This window comes from Cervus elaphus, chromosome 1, assembly GCF_910594005.1.
Source record: "Cervus elaphus chromosome 1, mCerEla1.1, whole genome shotgun sequence".
NCBI lineage: Eukaryota > Metazoa > Chordata > Mammalia > Artiodactyla > Cervidae > Cervus > Cervus elaphus.
In genome coordinates, this window is record NC_057815.1 from 63,702,185 (window position 1) to 63,721,744 (window position 19,560).

The 19,560-nt window shown below is 37.0% G+C and overlaps 1 pseudogene; it reads right to left on the reverse strand.

The window, feature by feature from the left end:
* Positions 1-7,070: 7,070 nt before the first annotated feature.
* Positions 7,071-8,032, reverse strand: LOC122701151 (annotated as a pseudogene).
* Positions 8,033-19,560: the final 11,528 nt, after the last annotated feature.

Consider the following 19,560-nt stretch of genomic DNA (forward strand, 5'->3'; position numbering starts at 1 on the left):
GAGTGGGTAGACATTCTCTTCTCCAGGGGATCCTCCCAACAGAGGGATGGAGCCCACGTCTCCCTCATTGCAGGCAGATTCTTTACCATCTGCACTACCAGGGAAGACATCATAGACTTCATTATGATGGAAAACTGCATGCATTTCTTCACTTTCAGTTCAGTCGCTCAGTCGTGTCCGATTCTTTGCGACCTCATGAATCACAGCACACCAGTCCTCCCTGTCCATCACAAACTCCTGGAGTTTACTCAAACTCCTGTCCATCGAGTCAGTGATGCCATCCAGCTATCTCATCCTCTGTTGTCCCCTTCTCCTCCTGCCCCCAACCCCTCCCAGCATCAGGGTCTTTTCCAATGAGTCAGCTCTTCACATGAGGTGGCCAAAGTATTGGAGTTTCAGCTTCAGCATCAGTCCTTCCAATGAACACCCAGGACTGATCTCCCCTAGGATGGACTGGTTGGATCTCCTTGCAGTCCAAGGGACTCTCAAGAGTCTTCTCCAACACCACAGTTTAGTTCAGTTCAGTCACTCAGTCATGTCCTACTCTTTGAGACCCTATGAATCGCAGCACACCAGGCCTCCCTGTATATCACCAACTCCTGGAGTTTACTCAAACTCATGTCCATCGAGTTGGTGATGCCATCCAGCCATCTCATCCTCTGTTGTCCCCTTCTCCTCCTGCCCCCAATCCCTCCCAGCATCAGGGTTTTTCCAACGAGTCAACTCTTCGCATGAGATGGCCAAAGTACTGGAGTTTCAGCTTCAAGTCAGTCCTTCCAATGGACACCCAAGACTTATCTCCTTCAGGATAGACTGGTTGGATCTTCTTGCAGTCCAAGGGACTCTCAAGAGTCTTCTCCAACAACACAGTTCAAAAGCATCAATTTTTTGGTGCTCAGCTTTCTTCACAGTCCAACTCTCACATCCATACATGACCACTGGAAAAACCATAACCTTGACTAGATGGACCTTTGTTGGCAAAGTAACGTCTCTGCTTTTTAATATGCTATCTAGGTTGGTCATAACTTTCCTTCCAAGGAGTAAGCGTCTTTTAATTTCATGGCTGCAATCACCATTTGCAGTGATTTTGGAACCCCCAAAAATAAAGTCTGACACTGTTTCCACTGTTTCCTCATCTATTTCCCATGAAGTGATGGGACCAGATGCCATGATCTTAGTTTTCTGAATGTTGAGCTTTAAGCCAACTTTTTCACTCTCCTCTTTCACTTTCATCAACTTTTAGTTCATCAGGGTTTTTAGTTCCTCTTCACTTCCTGCCATAAGCACAGTAGGACAGTGCAATTAGACTAGATATTGAGTCACTGTGATGAAATTATAGTGTACTTTTTTTTACTTTTTAGCTGTTCAATTATAGTAAATATTGAGCTAATATGCTGGCTGCACAACAGTAAGAAGATATACCAAATTTAATATAGTCATTAGTGTATATATATACATCATGAGAACTGGAACAGCACCACCCACCTTGAGAAGTTAAGGATTAAAAGCCTAGAACAAATCCCAGGAACCTTAGCAGAAAAAAAAAAAAAAATGTTTAAAGATGTTATAAAGCTAACAATAATAATAATTCCCTCCCTCAAAATAAACTAATCCTAAATTTGAAAGTTTGAGTCTTAGATGGACTATTAATGCTTGGGGACATTCTACATTATTTCACCAGACAAGGAGTTAATTCAATCTCAGAGCTTTGTTGTTTCTCTGTCCCCTATCCTTTACAGTATTTCAGTACAACAAAGTCTCACTCTGGAGACTGTGTCCACAGTACCAAGAAACCTCCCGCCAAATCAAATGGCGTTCAGAAGGCTGCTAGGAGAGATTTACTAACTTCTCCAAGAGTCCCTGAAGGCTAAGTTAGGTTTTAGAAGTGAAGATCCTTTTTGTGGCCAGCTGAGAACAAGGAAAAAAGAGAAGTTGGTAGGATAGGGATAAGAAAGGAAAACTTTGTGACTGAGGTGAGGGGAGAAAGGAACTGACTGTAAGAATGTGTTGGCATAAACTTTTAAATATAGCTGAGCAACTGCTGCCTTAATTCTTTCTAATATATTCTAATATAATCTGTGTGCAGTTCACATATCTGTTGACACCTTTGCTATTCTTTCTATGCACCTGAACTCTTTACTGTCTTATATCCTATTTACTGATTTATCAAGCTTTCTTTTTTTCATGTTTTCTTTCTCTTTCTCACTTTTACCTCTTCTTCAGTCCTTTCTAATCAAATTTAAAGGCTATTTTTGGCACAGAGAGAGAAAGGTAATTGAACTTACCTTAAACTATTCAGAAATTATCCTCACCAATTACAACCTAGTAAACACAAGCATATCACTTGTTTTCTTCCTTTAAGCAGATAGTAGTGCTAATCATTCTAGAATGGTGTAATCTTCAAATATGTAATGTATATGATATGTCTGTGAAAATATCTAAGGATAAGGGTAACAGATGCACTTCATTATGAATATTATACACTCATCCAAACATTCATATGCAGTGAGGACCGGGATGTAAAGCCTGCTGATTCCTGATGTAAGAATAAGCCAACAAGCTGAGATTTGTCAGAACCAAGTTCACTGCAGCTTTCTAATTTATCATTCTCTTATCAGCAGGTTAATCAGTAACTATTTTTTTGCTGACCCATCTTAAGTTATGTCAACCTTGCAACCACCAGCAGGTAGGCATTTTAGCTTCATTTCTTAGGTGAGAAATCTCAGACTACAGAAGGGAAATTAATCAAATTTACATGGCAATGACCAGCAGAAATTGACACTACTTTCTAATGCATGCATCTAAATACTATGAGGTTTCCCACACACTAAACTCTAAATTAGCTGAATCTAAGTCATAAAAAAGAAATATGATTATAGTATTCTACTTCATCTCCTTCCCAAATTCCTTCAATTTAAAAACCACTCCTTGCATACAGTCATCCATATTCAAATTAGGGATAGTTTTCTAGATAATTCTTATTTCTTTCTTGAAACACTTCTTTTTTTCTCAGTTGAGTAATTACTATTATCATTATTTTTACCTTTGACTAAATATGTTAACTCATATCTGTTATCTTCTCTCCCACGTCGAGGATTAAATTCTCCTTTCTAGAATTTTTTTTTTAAGTTATGTGTCAAAACTCAAGCTGCGATGAACCCTTTTCTTTTCTTTTCTTTTTTTTTGACCCTGCCCATGTGGGATCTTAGTTCCCCACCAGTGATCAAATTCACACCCCCCTGCAGTGGAAGCCAGGACTCTTGACACCAGACCACTAGGAAACTCTTACAATATACCTTTTCAAAACACACACACACACACACATTCATCCCCAGAAATACTGTTCTAATACATTTTATCTGTCTAATGTAGCTGTTCTGCACAGTGATTTGAAGTCTCATACAATATTGAGTAAAGGGACAAAAAAAGTTCTAATTTTATCAGGGAGTGGACTACATCAAAGGAAAGCTGCAATAGTAACACACGCCACTGTAGCCCTTCCTATGAGCTCTTTCAGTCTTTTCACGTCATTAAGATGATATCCTCCTGGTAGTGTGGCGTAAATGCACTTTCATGATGGTGGTAATTCTCCTAATATTGGTAATTCCTATTTCAACTGAGTATTTCAATGCACCACACTATTTTTTATGTATAGATATAGAGACAGATATGGATATATAAATATACACTTTACCTACCTACTTACCTTTAGAGTAGGTGTGTTGAAGAGAGAGAAAGAGCTCTTGATTACAGTGTGTTTAGACTTGGAAATGGCAACCCACTCCAGTATCCTTGCCTGGAAAATTCCATGGACAAAAGAGCCTGACAGGCTACAGTCCACAGGGTCGCAAAGAGTCAGACATGACTGAGTAAGTATCACTCACTCATTAGATTTATTAAGGTGATATAGCACAGTGACAACTTAGTATAGTAAAAGATGACAGATTTTGTTCTAAGGAGTGATGTGTATAAATCAACTTACTTTACCTGACAATTCTCTGTTGTTTTATAAACCTGAAAATTAATATTTATGTGTATGTGTATAAATCTGTGTTTCTCTTGACAGTCATCCATAGGAAGACAATTAAATGGCAATGCTCTATTTGCCTATAATCAGAACAAAGATGAGGAGGATATGTACATTCCATTCAAGAAGATACAGATTAAGAGAATAACCCTAAGAAGTTTTCTGTGACTTCATTAAGAAAACCCCAAATGCAAGGTTATTATTTTCTGTTACTGGAACCAGCAAGAAGAGAGATCAGGAGGTGACTATGGCATTAGAAATGGTTTTGGGAGACCAACAGTAGTAAGAATACAAAGATCCAAAGTTGTCTACACTCTTGCATTTTTCACATTCATGACATGTAAATTTGCCCAGAATATACCACCCATTGTCAGAGAAGAAAATGGGATAACCTTAGGAACTGAGATGACTGAGTATAGAACTATTTAACTCAAAAGTGGACACTACTACCCCTTACACACACACACACACACACCCATTGACTTGACCTAATCCATAGTGAACTTTATTTAACTATCTACTTGATAATCTCTGGAACTATTTTCTGACTTTCTAAACTCCACAGGCTTGGCTAATTAACTATTTCTTACTCCTATCATGGCACTTGTCACATTGATTTCAGTGTGAAGTATAATTAAATATAGTGTAATTGTTAAGAATGCAACTGTGGTGCCAAACTTCCTATGTTCAAATCCTGGTTCAACTTGTAACCATCTCTGTGATCATGGGAAAATGATATAACTTCTCTATTACTCAGTTTCCTTATTTGTAAAATGAGGATATGAATGTGACAAACCATGTCTAGTTTATATAATTTAATGGGTTAACATATGGAAAGAATTTAGGAAGGACAATGAGAATGCAACTTCTATACAAGTATGATTAGATGTTATTACACTGAAAACAAATCTTCCTATGTTTCAATCAACCTTATCAAACAACTGAAGCAAGGTATTTCTACCCTACTCTTGATGTTTATATATTATAAAGCCCAGCCTTGCTTGATACCCTTCTCTACTACATACTAGGAAAAAGCAGTAGATTGGAAAATTTAGTAAGAATAAACTGAGTAAGTTTAATTAAGACAATGTTACCTCCCACCCCTTCTTGGAAGGGAGGCTTTCTAATAAAGTCATATGTTCTTTGGTGCTCCTTCATGTGATGAGCCCTCTTATTCTGATTAGGAATACACACTTAACTCTGGGGGTTAGTTAGAGAGATTCCTGACTCACAAACCAAATTAAATCCTTCAAAATGGTCTTTATCACTCTAGACAAGAATACTGGAGTAGGCTGCCATTCCTTTCTCCAGGGAATTTTCCTAACCACGGGATCAAACTCGGGTCTCCTACATTGCAGGCATATTCTTTTCAACCTAAGCCACTAGGGAAGCCTCATCACCAAGACAGAAATTTTGAACTCACACATGCCCCAACTTTTAAAAAATATCAATCTTCTCAGGAATCACATGGGAAGGAAAGAATATATTTATTCTGTACACTTCTGAGACCCTGAAACCGAGTACAAACCTTGCCTTATGGATCGTTCTACCTCACAATGAATTCTGGTCAAATATAAAATACTGGCTAAATGAATCTAAACTGAGGATGGCTATGAAGGATGGAATGAGCAGCAAAGAAACCTCAGCTTTTGAGGAGGTTTACAGAGCTGAGGTTTACAGAGATTCCAATGAAATGTGGCTGTATACGGAATCATTGTGAGATTGTAGGAAAATTATGGCTTCAGAGCTCCACAAGCCTCAAATCCTAGCTCCTCTACTCACTGGATTATTGAATATATCTTTGTTGAGCTGTTTCATATAGGTATTTACAATAATTAACTCTACAAAAATATTGTGAGGGTTAAGTAATCATGTATACAAACCATATAGTGAAGAGCTTGGGACTTAGCAAATGCTTAATAAATGTTGATCTCTTTATATCCTTAGGTTGAGGGGTGAAGTACTTGACTAAAACATCTTTCCAAACATTTTCCCACTGGTCAACTAATTTCTCTGTGCCTTAATCTGTACAGCTGTAGCTCAATTTTAGCTACATCTAAGAATCACCTAAGAAATTTTAAAACATGGGTACTTGAACACTAACCCCACTATAGTTTTGCCTTCTGTAGGATTTCATTTAAACAGAATCATACAGTATGTAGCCTTTTATCATTTAGCTAAGGTCTATGAGAGTTATACATGCTAAACTATAGGACACCAAAGAAAGCAACAGGATTAACTGACAAAGAGAAAGTATTAAAAATTAATGACAATTTGGTCAACAGATTTTTTTTCAAAGGAATAATAAGTTCCAAAAGACTGTAGGATAATGACTTCAAAGGCTAAGAAAATGTAATAACTGGAGGATAGAAATGTGTAGGTAAAAAAATAATTCAAGAATGAGGATGAGGGACTTCCCTGGTGGTCCAGTGGTTAAGACTCCATACTCTGAACCAAAGGGCCTTGGTTCAATCCCTGGTTGGGGAACCAGATCCCGCATGCTCCAACTAAGACCCAGTGAAGCCAAACAGAAATAATAAATTTAAAAAAAAAAGAAAGAAAAGAATGAGGATGAAATAAATAAATCTTCAAATGAACAGATAACAGAAAAGCTAGCACCAAAATAATCTCACTACGTACTATCAAGTATGTACTTAAAAAAAAAAGGACATTTAATCAAGAAGAAAGGACTTAAGCAAAAAACAGGAAAATTTCTAAATCTGATAATGTCTAAAATGTTAAACAAATAGATATATGGCATATAGCTTTTATTTTTTGCCTCATATAATTCTCCACAGATTTTGTTAGTTTTCTGGGCTATTATAGGAAATAATATTTTAATATTTTGAAAAAGAGTTCTACTTGGTAATATATCTTCCTTAACGTAATGACTGTTATAACACAGAATATATCTTTGGATGCGTTACTTCCCGCAGAAAAATCTAATCCCTCTGACCATTAAGACAGGGTATTCATGAAAAAAACACAACTTTTAAGATTGAAAATATATTATTTGTTCACAGCACTCAACAACTAAGAGGATTTAGTTCAGAAATGTTGAAAACCTGAAAAATTTAAGAAACGTGTCCCATATCTTCTTGGTCATTACCCCATAGATGATGGGGTTCAACATGTGTGAGTCTAGGAGATAAATGTTGGCCACAGATACGTGGACATGGGGTGCCACATGATGCCCAAACCTGTGAGTGGAAAAAGAGAAAAAGGCTGGAGTATAGGATACTAAGATCACACAGACATGGGAGCCACAAGTACCCAAGGTCTTGAGTCGAGCATTCCTGGATGGAAGGTGGAAGACAGTGTAGAATACGAGGAGATATGAACAAATGATCAATATGAAGTCCACTCCTCCTGTAAGAAATGCTATGATGAGGCTATAGGCTCTACAGATTCTGGTCTCAGCACAGGTAATCTTGATAAGGGCCATGAACTCAATAGGTGTGGGAAATGATATTGGTCTCACAGTAGGGAAGCCACCATAGAAGGAAAGGGTGAGGAAAGAGAAGTGCTGTGTCCCAGAATACAATTGCTAGACCCATGCCTCCAAGTTACAGAATGGGTCAGAATAGCAGAGTGTCTTAACGGATTACAAATAGCTACATAACAGTCAAAAGCCAAGGCCAGGAAGAAGCCAGACTTCATGGTGGAGCAAGAGTGAATCAGGAACACTTGGGTGAGGCAGGCTTCAAAGCGAATCTCTCCATCATGGAACCAGAAGAGGCTGAGAAGTTTGGGCACAACTGTAGTGCACACAGTTAGGTCAGCTACAGCCACCATGCAGAGGAAGAGGTACATTGGCTCATGGAGGCTGGAGTCTGTCTTGTTGATAAACAGAAGAGAATAGTTTCCCAGTAGGGCAAAAAGGTAGCCACAACAAAAGGCGATGGAGATCCAGATGTGAGTAGCCTCCAACCCAGGAATGCCAAAGAGAATGAAGACTAATGGATGGACATCAGTCTTATCGTACACTGTCATAATCAGTGTCAGATATTTAGCTTTCTCTTCATGGATTTTCCTCTAAAGCAAACAAACAAAACCTTAAAAACTTTGAAACTTCTGATAAACATGCCAAATATAGTGAACTGCAGGTAGTGGATTGCAGGTAATTACAACATTTGTAATTTATTTAGATAGAAATTATTCATCATATGACTCTCAGATATTTCAGAACAATCCAACAAACTTTTTGGTCAACCCAATGTTAGACCCGGTTTGTGCCTAAGACACTGATTTCAAAGAACTCATTCTTAATATAATTAATTGCCCTATGGATGTGATCATTTCTTTCACTGCATTTATATATGTGAGAAAGGGAAAGAGGATCCTGTGCATAACATTAGAAAATACGATCACCATTAATTTTATTATGGATGTTGGTTGAAAATTTCCTTTTAAAAAATTCCACTAAGAAGCTGGCCCAAATATAAGTTTTTCTCTTCCTAATTAACACCTTTCCAATGCACTTTCAATATATGTTACATCTCAGAGGTACAATTATCATTGTTAGATAAAATGTCAGGATGTCAGTGACATCCTGTTCTATCGATAGTGTAGATATACTCTGAGCTAATGCATTTTGAGCTAATGAACTTCCCCTCTTTTTTTCCCTACAATGAACATTTATTTATATCCTTTTTTTTAAAAACATTTATTTTTTATTGAAGGATAATTGCTTTACAGAATTTTGCTGTTTTCTGTCAAACCTCAACATGAATCAGCCATAGATATACATATATCTCTTTCCTTTTATCTGTATTTGTGGATCCATCAAGACTTTCATATTTATCAGGCACCTTAGCATTCCATCTTTTATTGCTCTGTCTCACTGTACCATTTAAATATACCACTTAAAAATACTTTCTTAATGGAAAATAAAATCTCACTGGCAATTAGGAAATGGAAAATTAAAATAATATGATACAAAACACATATTATATTCTTAACCAAAAGAATATCAAGATTGATGATATGTTGTAGTGACATTTGGGTTAAAGGACAGCACTTACACTCAGTTGGTAGGGGTGCAAACTGACCCAACTTTAGAGGGAACTTTTTTGGTAAACCTTTTTACTAAAAATAATATTTTTGGTAGAACATTTTAACCACTTGCCATCCTGGAAAATAATTTTCTATATACACACGGAGATATATACAGTGTTTCTCATTGTAAAACTGCCAGTGATAGAAGAAAAAATACAATATTCAAAATGTCTCTCAATAAAATTAAGTTAAAAGTTGTGGCAAATTTATATTATTTATTATTAAGCGGTAATCAAAATAAAGTATACTTAACTAATATAGAAGAAATTCAAAATTTTAAAAATGCAGCTAAATTTGTTTTCTATTCCCATATTAATATACATATATATGTGTGTGCATATAAATATGCATGTAATATATATAAGATACATTCTGTAATGTAAACTATTATATATATAAGTACAAATGTATATCCAGTTCAGTTCAGTCACTCTGTTGTGTCCGACTCTTCGCAACCCCATGGACCACAGCACGCCAGGCCTCCCTGTCCATCACCAACTCCTGGAGTTTACTCAAACTCATATCCATTGAGTCAGTGATGCCATCCAACCATCTCATCCTCTGTCGTCCCCTTCTTCTCCTGCCTTCAATCTTTCTCAGCATCAGGGTCTTTTCAAATGAGTCAGCTCTTTGCATCAGCTGGCCAAATATTAGAGTTTCACCTTCAACATATGTATATAAGATAAACAAATTTATACTGATAATTTATGCTAAAAACAATCTGAAAGGATACACACTCAAATTAGGAGTCACCTAAAATGGATGATGGATGGAAAAGAGTGGAGAAAGAATAAAATTTAGCTGTATCACTAAGATTCGACTTTCTAAATAGTTCCTGTGGACTCAGTGTATACATGTGTTACCAGGATAGTTTAAGGTTAAGGTAAATAAATCAGTAATGCAGAGCTAAATTGTAATCTTCAGAAAAAAATAGAAACTGAGAATTACAAATGAGAGGTGGCCTTCCATGTCTTGCAAAACATCATGAAATTTTTCTAACCTCTTAAATTAGAAACTTTTCTCACATCTCTCTGCATAAGGAATTGGTCACTTATTCAATTCATGAAGGTGGTGACCCTGTGTCTTTGGTCATATTTCTTTACACATCCAACCTTCAGTAACTTTTGGTTAAAATTGAAGAGTCTACTCACATGTCAGCTACCCTGAGATTACCTTTCTAGAAGTTCTGATTCATCATTGACACCCCTCCTCAGTGTCCTTATGGTATGTACACTTACCTGCCTTCTATCTCTTGTCATACTGTATTTTACATTTCTGCATATTTTTCTCCTTTATTATATTGCACATTGTTACTTGGCAGAGACAATATCTTTTCTGATTTTTGCTGTTTTTTCAATCAATGAATAAAGAAAAAAAGAAACAGAATGTAAGGGAATGCTACTATTTTTTGTTAGTAGTTTCAATAAAGGATAACGAGTAAGTTGTTACAAATTTATGACACCAGACACTATCCCCAAACTTTGTTCATTAACCATTTCCTGATTTTGATATTAAATCTTTCATACATACCAAGGGATCAGTTTTCAGAAAAACTGAATTCTGTCAATATTTTGTTTCTTATTTGATAATAGGATGGAGAGGAAGAGGAAATAGCGTTAAACTCACACTTGCTGATGGAAAAATTAAATATACGGCCTATAATGTCTTCTGGCTAAATCCTACTTCCTCTATCATTCCTTACAATAAACAAGGAAACAATCAAACATGAATTGAGTATCTACTAGAACTATGTAAGTTGCATTGCAGGTGTTACCCCATTAAGTCCTTAAGGAAACTGTGACATGTCTCATCATGTCTGACTCTTTGTGATACAAGGAACTGTGGCCCACCAGGCTCCTCTGTCCATGGAATTCTCCAGGCAAGAATACTGGAGTGGGTTGCCATTTCCTTCTCCAGGGGATCTTCCTGTCTCAGGGATAGAACACGGCTCCTGCACTGAAGGCAGATTCTTTACCATCTGAGCCACCAGATGGTTTTCTTATCATGACACAAATAAGAAAACAAGCTAAGAATGTTCATTTGCCAAAACCTATCCTATATGAATTTGGGGACTATAACTTGAAACCAAGCATAATCACAAAATTTTGAATCTTTGTATTAGCCATTAGAATATACACTCTACAGGGTTTTGTAAATGTAAACTGACACAATGCGGTTAAGATGGCTTTGAACATCATGGACCATTGATCACATATCATCTATTTCTAAGGTCTGTTTGGAATATAGGGCTGATAGCGCCACACTCTCATCCTTTGCTTCATCAGCCTTCCTCTGAAGGAATGAACTAAGCAGGGAAGTTCACACAGAAATTTACTTTTAGGAAAGTTGCATCCTGGTCACAACCTGTAACAGAGTATAGACTTTGCTGCTTCTAGGCCAGAGGAAGTCTTTTCATGAGCCACAATTTCAAATAGGTTCAATTGCCTCAAGAAATCATATACCAGCCTGTTTTTCAAAGCCGATCTGCTCTAACTGGAGACCTGAGACCTTCCATCTTGCTACTGTCCACTCAGCCCAAGACACAAATGAGAACAACTGCACACTGCCTGAAGTCAGCAGCGGTTCTAGGGGATGAACACCCACCTTACTGAGGAAGCCTTCAGATCTCTCATGACTCACAGATTTTTCCAAATGAGCTCAGTTATAGACATGTTTCCTAATGTGTAAGACTCCCATGGTCATTGCATGTGTCTGGTCTCCCTGTGGGGTCAGAGAAAGAAGTCATTGGGAATTGAAGATCTTAGTTCAAAATTCATGTCTGAAGACTTTAAAGGCAATATCTTAATAACAGCAGAATCCAGGATGGAGTATGGAGGGAAGTGAGTCTTCCTTGTCTCTGGAACCTACCCCTCAGCAGGACTGCTTGAGTCTCAGAATTTTTTTTTTTTAATATTCTGTGTATTAATTAGAAAAGGAAAGATTATGTCTAGTTCCTGTTTTACATAACACCTTTGTATTTTTAACAAGGTAATGCATATTAACATGCATCTCCCTCCAGAATCTTGAGAGTTAATACAGAGCACTTGGATCAGTCACCAAAATTGTCCAGATGGTCTTGAGTTGTGCTAGTCACTTCAGTCGTGTCTGACTCTTTGTGACCCCATGGACTGTACCCCATGAGGCTCTTCTGTCCACGGGATTTTCTAGGCAAGAATACTGTACTGGAGTGGGTTGCCATTTCCTTCTCTACCATATGGTCTTAAATGTACATTATTCTCTCAAGGATATATCCTTGGTTACTCCTGGTATGAGAATGATAGGTGGATTTTACATTCCAAGAGCAGCAGAGAGGGTAAGGATACTCTGACTCCCTTAGTCTAGTTTCACAGTCAGTTAGCAGTGAAATCTTTTCAAAGACCTCTTCCAACAATCTACACCTTGAGATGGGCTCTTACAATTTTATATGCCCACTCTATTCTGCACTGTGCTGTTAGTGCTCAGCAAGGGGTTTCACTAGCATGGAGGTGGCCTGTTGGGTGACTATCTGGATACACTAATGGCAAACGCAACAACAGTATAGTCATATGCAAGAGAAAACACAGGTCAACATAATAACAAAATAACGTTTTTTGTTTTTGTTTTTGTTTTTTTTCTCATGAAGAGCCACATAAACTGACCATGACTTGTTAAGTTCCCCTGGGCTAGAAGTCAGGTCAATCAGAGTACTTGCATAGCACATTGATCCATGATGAGAGGGGGTGGTGGCTGTCTCTGTGACATCCATATCTTTACGGAGTTTGATCTCTCTGCAAGGTCCCTATTCTGCCATATGGGCCAACAGATCCTACTGGCTGATCATTCTTATGTATTAAAGTCTAGGATAGTACTTTAGTCTAGCTGACCAAGATGGTTTTACACTTAGTATTTTAATCTAGCTGTTGAATACTTTACTCTTTGTACCAACTCTACTACTAGATGATTATAGAGGAATTGGAACTTCAATTCAGTGTCATGTTCCTTTGTCTGCTCTTGTATATCATGACCTTTAAATGTGACCTCCCAATAATTGTTTACAATGTCAATGCCTTGGACAGCCACAAGACAAGCAGATCTTCATACCCACTCTCCTGAGTCTTAAAAGTTTATATAGAGGCTTTAACTGGGTTCAGTCATGTGTTCCATACAGAAGGTCTCAACAAAACATTGCTCTCTCCCAAGGCTAATATGTCCCTGGAATAGCTCTTAGTGTAGAAGTGGTGGGTGGAATGAGGACAGGGGAGGGATTGAGAAGCTTCTTACTGGCATATTTTCACACAGTTTAGGGATAAGAAGAAGGCTAGAAGGAAACTGGATTGTGGAGATTAGAGTTCAAGAAGTATTCAATTGCAATGCATGTTACATACCCAGATAGAGAAGTCAATTTGTTGGGTAGATAGAGAAGTTCTATTTCAACAAATAGGGCAGAGATGGTGATACAAACTTGGAAATCTTCAATGCACAAGCTGTTATTTGCAGCCATAGAAATAAGTGTGGCCATAGAAGGAAAGATGACAAATATGCAGATGATAAAGGCAGAACAGGGAAAATTAAAGAGAAGGAGAAACTGGAGAAACATGTAAGGAAGCAGATGATACAAAGTATTTTCACCAATCCTATTTTTCCTCATCCACTATATTTAGTACAACAGCAAGTTCTGTTGATTATATCTTAAACAGGTCTCATACCTCTTAATTTACTTTATTTTGACAATCGTCACATAGGATCCAAGCTACTATTGTTTTTTTTTTTTTTTTGAGGCATATACCCTGATAGTCAATCATCTATTTGCCTCTGCTCCTAAATTAGTAGTCACACTTGATTCTTTTGTTTTTTACAATCATTCCACAAATTTAACTCCATAATCCATTTATGTTTCTACATATTCAGCCTCCTTCGAAAACCTGGCATCATCTTAAACCTGCTCTTTGAAAACAGTCTTAATTTTATATCAGTAGATCTATGAAAGTGAAAGTGTTAGTCACTTAGTCACATACAACAATTTGCAACCCAATGGACTGTAGCCTGCCAGACTCCTCTGTCCATGGAATTCTCCAGGCAAGAATATTGGAGGGGGTCGCCATTCTCTTCTCCAGGGGAATCTTCCTGATCCAGGCATAAAACCTGCGTCTCCTGAATTGCAGGCACATTCTTTTCCATCTGAGCTACCACAGAAGTAGATCTATAGAGAAGATCAGTATACAATGCTATTTCCTATTGAAATAGATTAAATTTAAGCTTTTTTTCATTGATTTATAAAGTCCTAAATGACCTGACATGTGCCTCTTTTCAACTTTCTCAAGTACCACTCTTTCCTTACATAACTTGTTTCAGCTATCCTACTCTTTGCCTCCTCCTCAAAACTTAGTAAGTATTTCTCCCAGTAAGCAAGATACTCCTTCCATCATTTCTTTTTCTTGCAATACTTTTCTTCCTCTCTTTGAATGACTGGTATTTTCTTATCATCTGGATCTCAATTCAGTCACTATCTCTAACAGAGTTCTTTCCTGACCTTTCTTCTTACCTCTAGTCAGTCTCCATCACATTAACCTCCGAGCTTTCATCAGAGAATATTTTATTCCCTGAAATATTATGTTTTTTATTTGTTTTTTGTTGATTTCTCTCATTACAACAAATATTCTAAAATAAAGGACCTTGCCCACTTTGATTATTACATTTTCAGTTCCTAGAATATTACCTATTTCTTGATGCAAAGAAAGGAATTGGTTTAATAAATAAACATAGAAATGCGAAAAAGTTCCATGTACATGGTTGTTGAGTAAGAGATTACACAGCCTCTTTGCACAGTAATGTTGTAGCAGTAGCTATAGATAATTTTATGTTTTTTTTTTTCTTTATTTCTATTATGTTCCTATCACACTTGCAAAAAAATTGATCTTTTCTTTCTCTTTTTTTGCAATTAGTGGAACAATGAAAATAACACATATATCCGGGAACTGAAGACTGGTTAAGTAAATTATGGAACATAAATTAAATGATGTATTTTATGGCCATGAAATAATATATGTTTCCCTAATGTAATCATGGAGACTTCTCTATCAACATAAGGTCTTTGTTGCATTACATTTTCTCACAGGAAATTATATATACTAAACCAAGTAAAAAATTATTATGTAAAGCCAATGTGATTATACATTTGAAAGAATTTAAAGTTAAGAAGCATATTTGTAAACTGTGTATTTTTAATGAGCCAGTGGGTCCCAAGGAAAATAGTCTCAGAGTGAGATAGAGTACATTGACAAAATTATGTTTTCTTCCCCTTTTCTTGGATCTTTAATAAAAGTGGAGGAGAATAATGCTGATGACTGGCTTCTATCTTTGGCTCAAGAATCTCCGCTCAGGCATATACTGGGCTCCACAAGGAATCCATACACACCTGAGCCACTTTCTTGACTCCTGGGAGGCTGTGGGTCTAGAACTATTATAATTGAGGTTAGCTGAAAAAGTGGATTATAATAAAGACAGGTCAGGAGATTCTGGTAATATAGGACAGGTAAGGTAAAGATAACACAACCACCACAATATCTCCCTTTATGCCCAAAGGTTTGGAGCAGAAGGTACTAAGTACTCCATCAAGGAGAAAGGGATCAGAAAACAGAATGATACTGGATGATTAAAATGAATCTCTAGGGTAAGTACTTCTTGATCACCAAATTCTACTTCTCTAGGATTTTCCTTTTCTCCAGGAGCTTTATAGTCTTCCCATCTGATTTTATCTCTAGGAAAGTCATGACATTCAGTTGAAGTTCTCTATGGATAACTATGCCAATGAAGCGAGACGTGAAAGTAACAGCTCACTGATCCCCTGCTTAATGAAACCCTTGGGCAAAGTACATACATCATCATTTGATATATACAACAGACTCAAGAATAAACCAGTTTATTGAAGATATCCTGCCAGGAGCTGAAGAGGAAAATTCTAGGCTGCGCTACAGAAAGAAGCACTTGGGAGGAGACAGATCTTGTGAGTTTACTTTCTTTTCAGGTTTTGCAAGCTCAGGAATGCTACCTGCACGTGTCATGTCTAAAGTACATGTTATTGCTGCTGAAGTAAGAAGCAGGAGCTTTGGAATCCACTGAAGAAATGTCAGTTCCTGTAGTGGCAACAGGACAAAGAGAAAGAAATTCCAAACAAGTATTAAATTCATGTGGCTTCTGTGGAAACAGGCTGATTGAGAGTGTCCTAAATAGGATCTAGGCTGTCTGACTTCTTTGCTTTATCACACTCTAAGGACAGGGAATCCTGGCATGCTGCAGTCAGTCCATGGGGTCACAGAGAGCCAGACACGACTTAGCTACCGTACAGCTATAAAAAATCTAAATATGAGTTTCTAATTCAGGCCTTAGTCACTAGTTCTCAAGAAGAAAGTGAAGACCAAAAAACAGTGAGTCAGGGTTAACTTATGTGGAAAGAGTTTGTGCACAAAAGAATATCCCTTTGCCAGAAGAACAATGAGCCTACTTTAGGGGTCATTTAATTCCCTAATGTGCAATTTCACAGTAAATACATTGTTTGCTGGTTTGCATTTCTAAATTTGCTTCATTCATTTCTGTCTTTTTTGTGAACTTGGTAGACTATTTTTTTAGGTTTGGTCCTATTTTCAATGACATGCTTTTAAAAATTATTTTACTGTTCCACTAAATCTCACTCTTTTTTTTATCCTCATCTTCTTTCTCCTATTTTTATAGGAGAAAATTGTTGGTGTTATTTTCACATTCTCAATTTCAACTTTCTTTATTAAAATTTCTATCCATCATTAATATAAATATATAATATAAATATATATATATATAAAGAGCCTCTAGATGAAAATGAAAGAGGAGAGTGAAAAAGTTGGCTTAAAATTCAACATTCAGAAAACTAAGTTTATGGCATCCAGTCACATCACTTCATGGCAAATAGATGGGGAAGCAATGGAAGCAGTGACAGATTTTATTTTTGGGGCTCCAAAATCACTGCAGATGGTAACTGCAGCCATGAAATTAAAAGACGCTTGCTCCTTGGAAAAAAAGCTATGACCAACCTAGACAGCATACTAAAAAGCAGAGACATTACTTTGCCAACAAAGGTCCATCTAGTCAAAGCTGTGGTTTTTCCAGGAATCATGTATGGATGTGAGAGTTGGACTATAAACAAAGCTGAGCACCAAAGAATTGATGCTTTTGAACTGTGGTGTTGGAGAAGACTCTTGAGAGTCCCTTGGATGGGAAGGAGATCCAACCAGTCCATCCTAAAGGAGATCATCCCTGAATGTTCATTGGAAGGACTGATGCTGAAGCTGAAGCTCCAATACTTTGGCCACCTAATGTGAAGAACTGACTCATTGGAAAAGACCCTGATGCTGGGAAAGAGTGAAGGCAGGAGGAGAAGGGGATAACAGAGGATGAGATGGTTGGATGGCATCACCAACTCGATGGACATGAGTCTGAGCAAGCTACGGGAGTTGGTGACGGACAGGGAAGCCTGGCGTGCTGCAGTCCATGGGGTTGCAAAGAGCAGGAAATGACTGAGCAACTGAACTGAACTGAACATAGTCTAAAAATTTATTGCAGGTTTCAGAATTGGAATTATGCCATGAAGATGGCATATGTTCTCATATTTTATAATTTTATAAGGGGATGTTCCTTTGAACTTGATTTGCTCTTTAAGTGAAGAGTTATTCTGAAAAGCAAATTTAATTGCACAATTGTGGGTATGCTTTACCTATCCTTTATATACTAATATCTAGTTTCTAAACTTCTATTTTACTGCTAAAATGAAGTTATTATTCAAAGTAAATATTGAATCATATATATTGACTCAATTTCAAATTTCATTACCAAATAATTTTAGATTTCTCTTTTGTCTTTTCTCTCATTCATTTTCAAATAACAATCATCTATACATGCTCAGAAGTTGCCAACTTCAAAATTTAGAGCTGTGTTTATTTTTTCTTCCATGTCATTCTATAGGTGTTAGGACTTTAATCTTTTTTTAGCTCTCTGACCTACACTTAAAGTAGTTGTTGAGTAGCACAGCTCTGAGAAGTTATGCATCTTTTATATATTTCCTAATGGAAGTGGACTTTTTTTATTTAATGACCTCTCTGGTCATACTGGAACAATAGTGATAGAATTTGCACATTATTTTTGTGAGCTTTCTAGTTCCTGTATCTTCAGCCATTTTTCTCTTGTTTTTGACTTATACCTCTCTAAGGGTACAATGTGCTGCCATTGGAACACATCACTCTTGTATATATGATCTATAAACTGTCCTCAGAGTTAACAGTGAGACTTCTGAGAATGGCACAACTTAGCTATAAAATGTTAAGTTCTGTAAGCTCCAGAAATCTGCAGTCTGAATTTGCTGGACAGAAAGAATGGAGGAGAGGTGGTTTGGAGGAGGAATAAGATACTGGTTGAAAGATGACTACTGCCTGGTTCAAACTAGTTACCTGCCATAAGTGGGTAGCTTCTAATTTGTACTTAGTCTGAGGAGATGGATATGCCCTGGTTTAGAGTCTTTGTTGTCATTCTTAAAGTTCTCATTCATTGGAAAAAGCATTTAGAATATCTGTAATCAAATTCTTTTTCAAAACATGCTAATTACATGTGGCAGAGTAGACAGGCAATTTAAATTTAGGAGAGAATCTTCTATTTGCTTCATTTTACAATGTGATTTCCATTTTAATATATTTCATAAATAGTTCTGGACAAATGAATTTTAAACTGGAGTAACAGAGCGAAGAGGGTAATAGAGTTTCCTGATTATTAACTTAATACAAGCTATAATTTTCTCTTATTTTTATCTATTTCAAAGGTACAGAATGGATGAGAACCAAGATTATGCATCTTATCTACGAATCCTCTGATGCACACAAGTGGAATAAATATCCCTATATAATGCATGCATGCATGCTAAGTCGCTTCAGTTGTATCCAACTCTGTGCAACTCCATAGATGACAGCCTACCAGGCTCTTCTGCCCCTGGGATTCTCCAGGCAAGAATACTGGAGTGGGTTGCCATTTCCTTCTCCAATGCATGCATGCATGCTAAGTCACTTCAGTTGTGTCCGACTCTGTGTGACCCCATAGATGGCAGCTCACCAGGCTCCTCTGTCCACAGTATTCTATAGGCAAGAATCCTGGAGTGGGTTGCCATTTCCTTCTCCAATCCCTATATAATAGGTCATAAAATTATTTATTCATATAACTTTTACTGCATTAATCATATGTGAATTTAATCATTGGTTTGCACCAGTTTCTCCCCTATTTAGAATGTTAACATCTAAGTTTAGAGATTGAGTCCTATTTATCCATTTTATCCTTGAAACATTGTAAGTGTTTTATATAACAAATAAATGTATATACAATATACATACGTAAAAATAACACCAAGTCATCAGTAAGTGATGGAGAAATGGATATGAAACAATCTAATCCATTCTGCACTTGAACACAACTGGCATTATTTCATC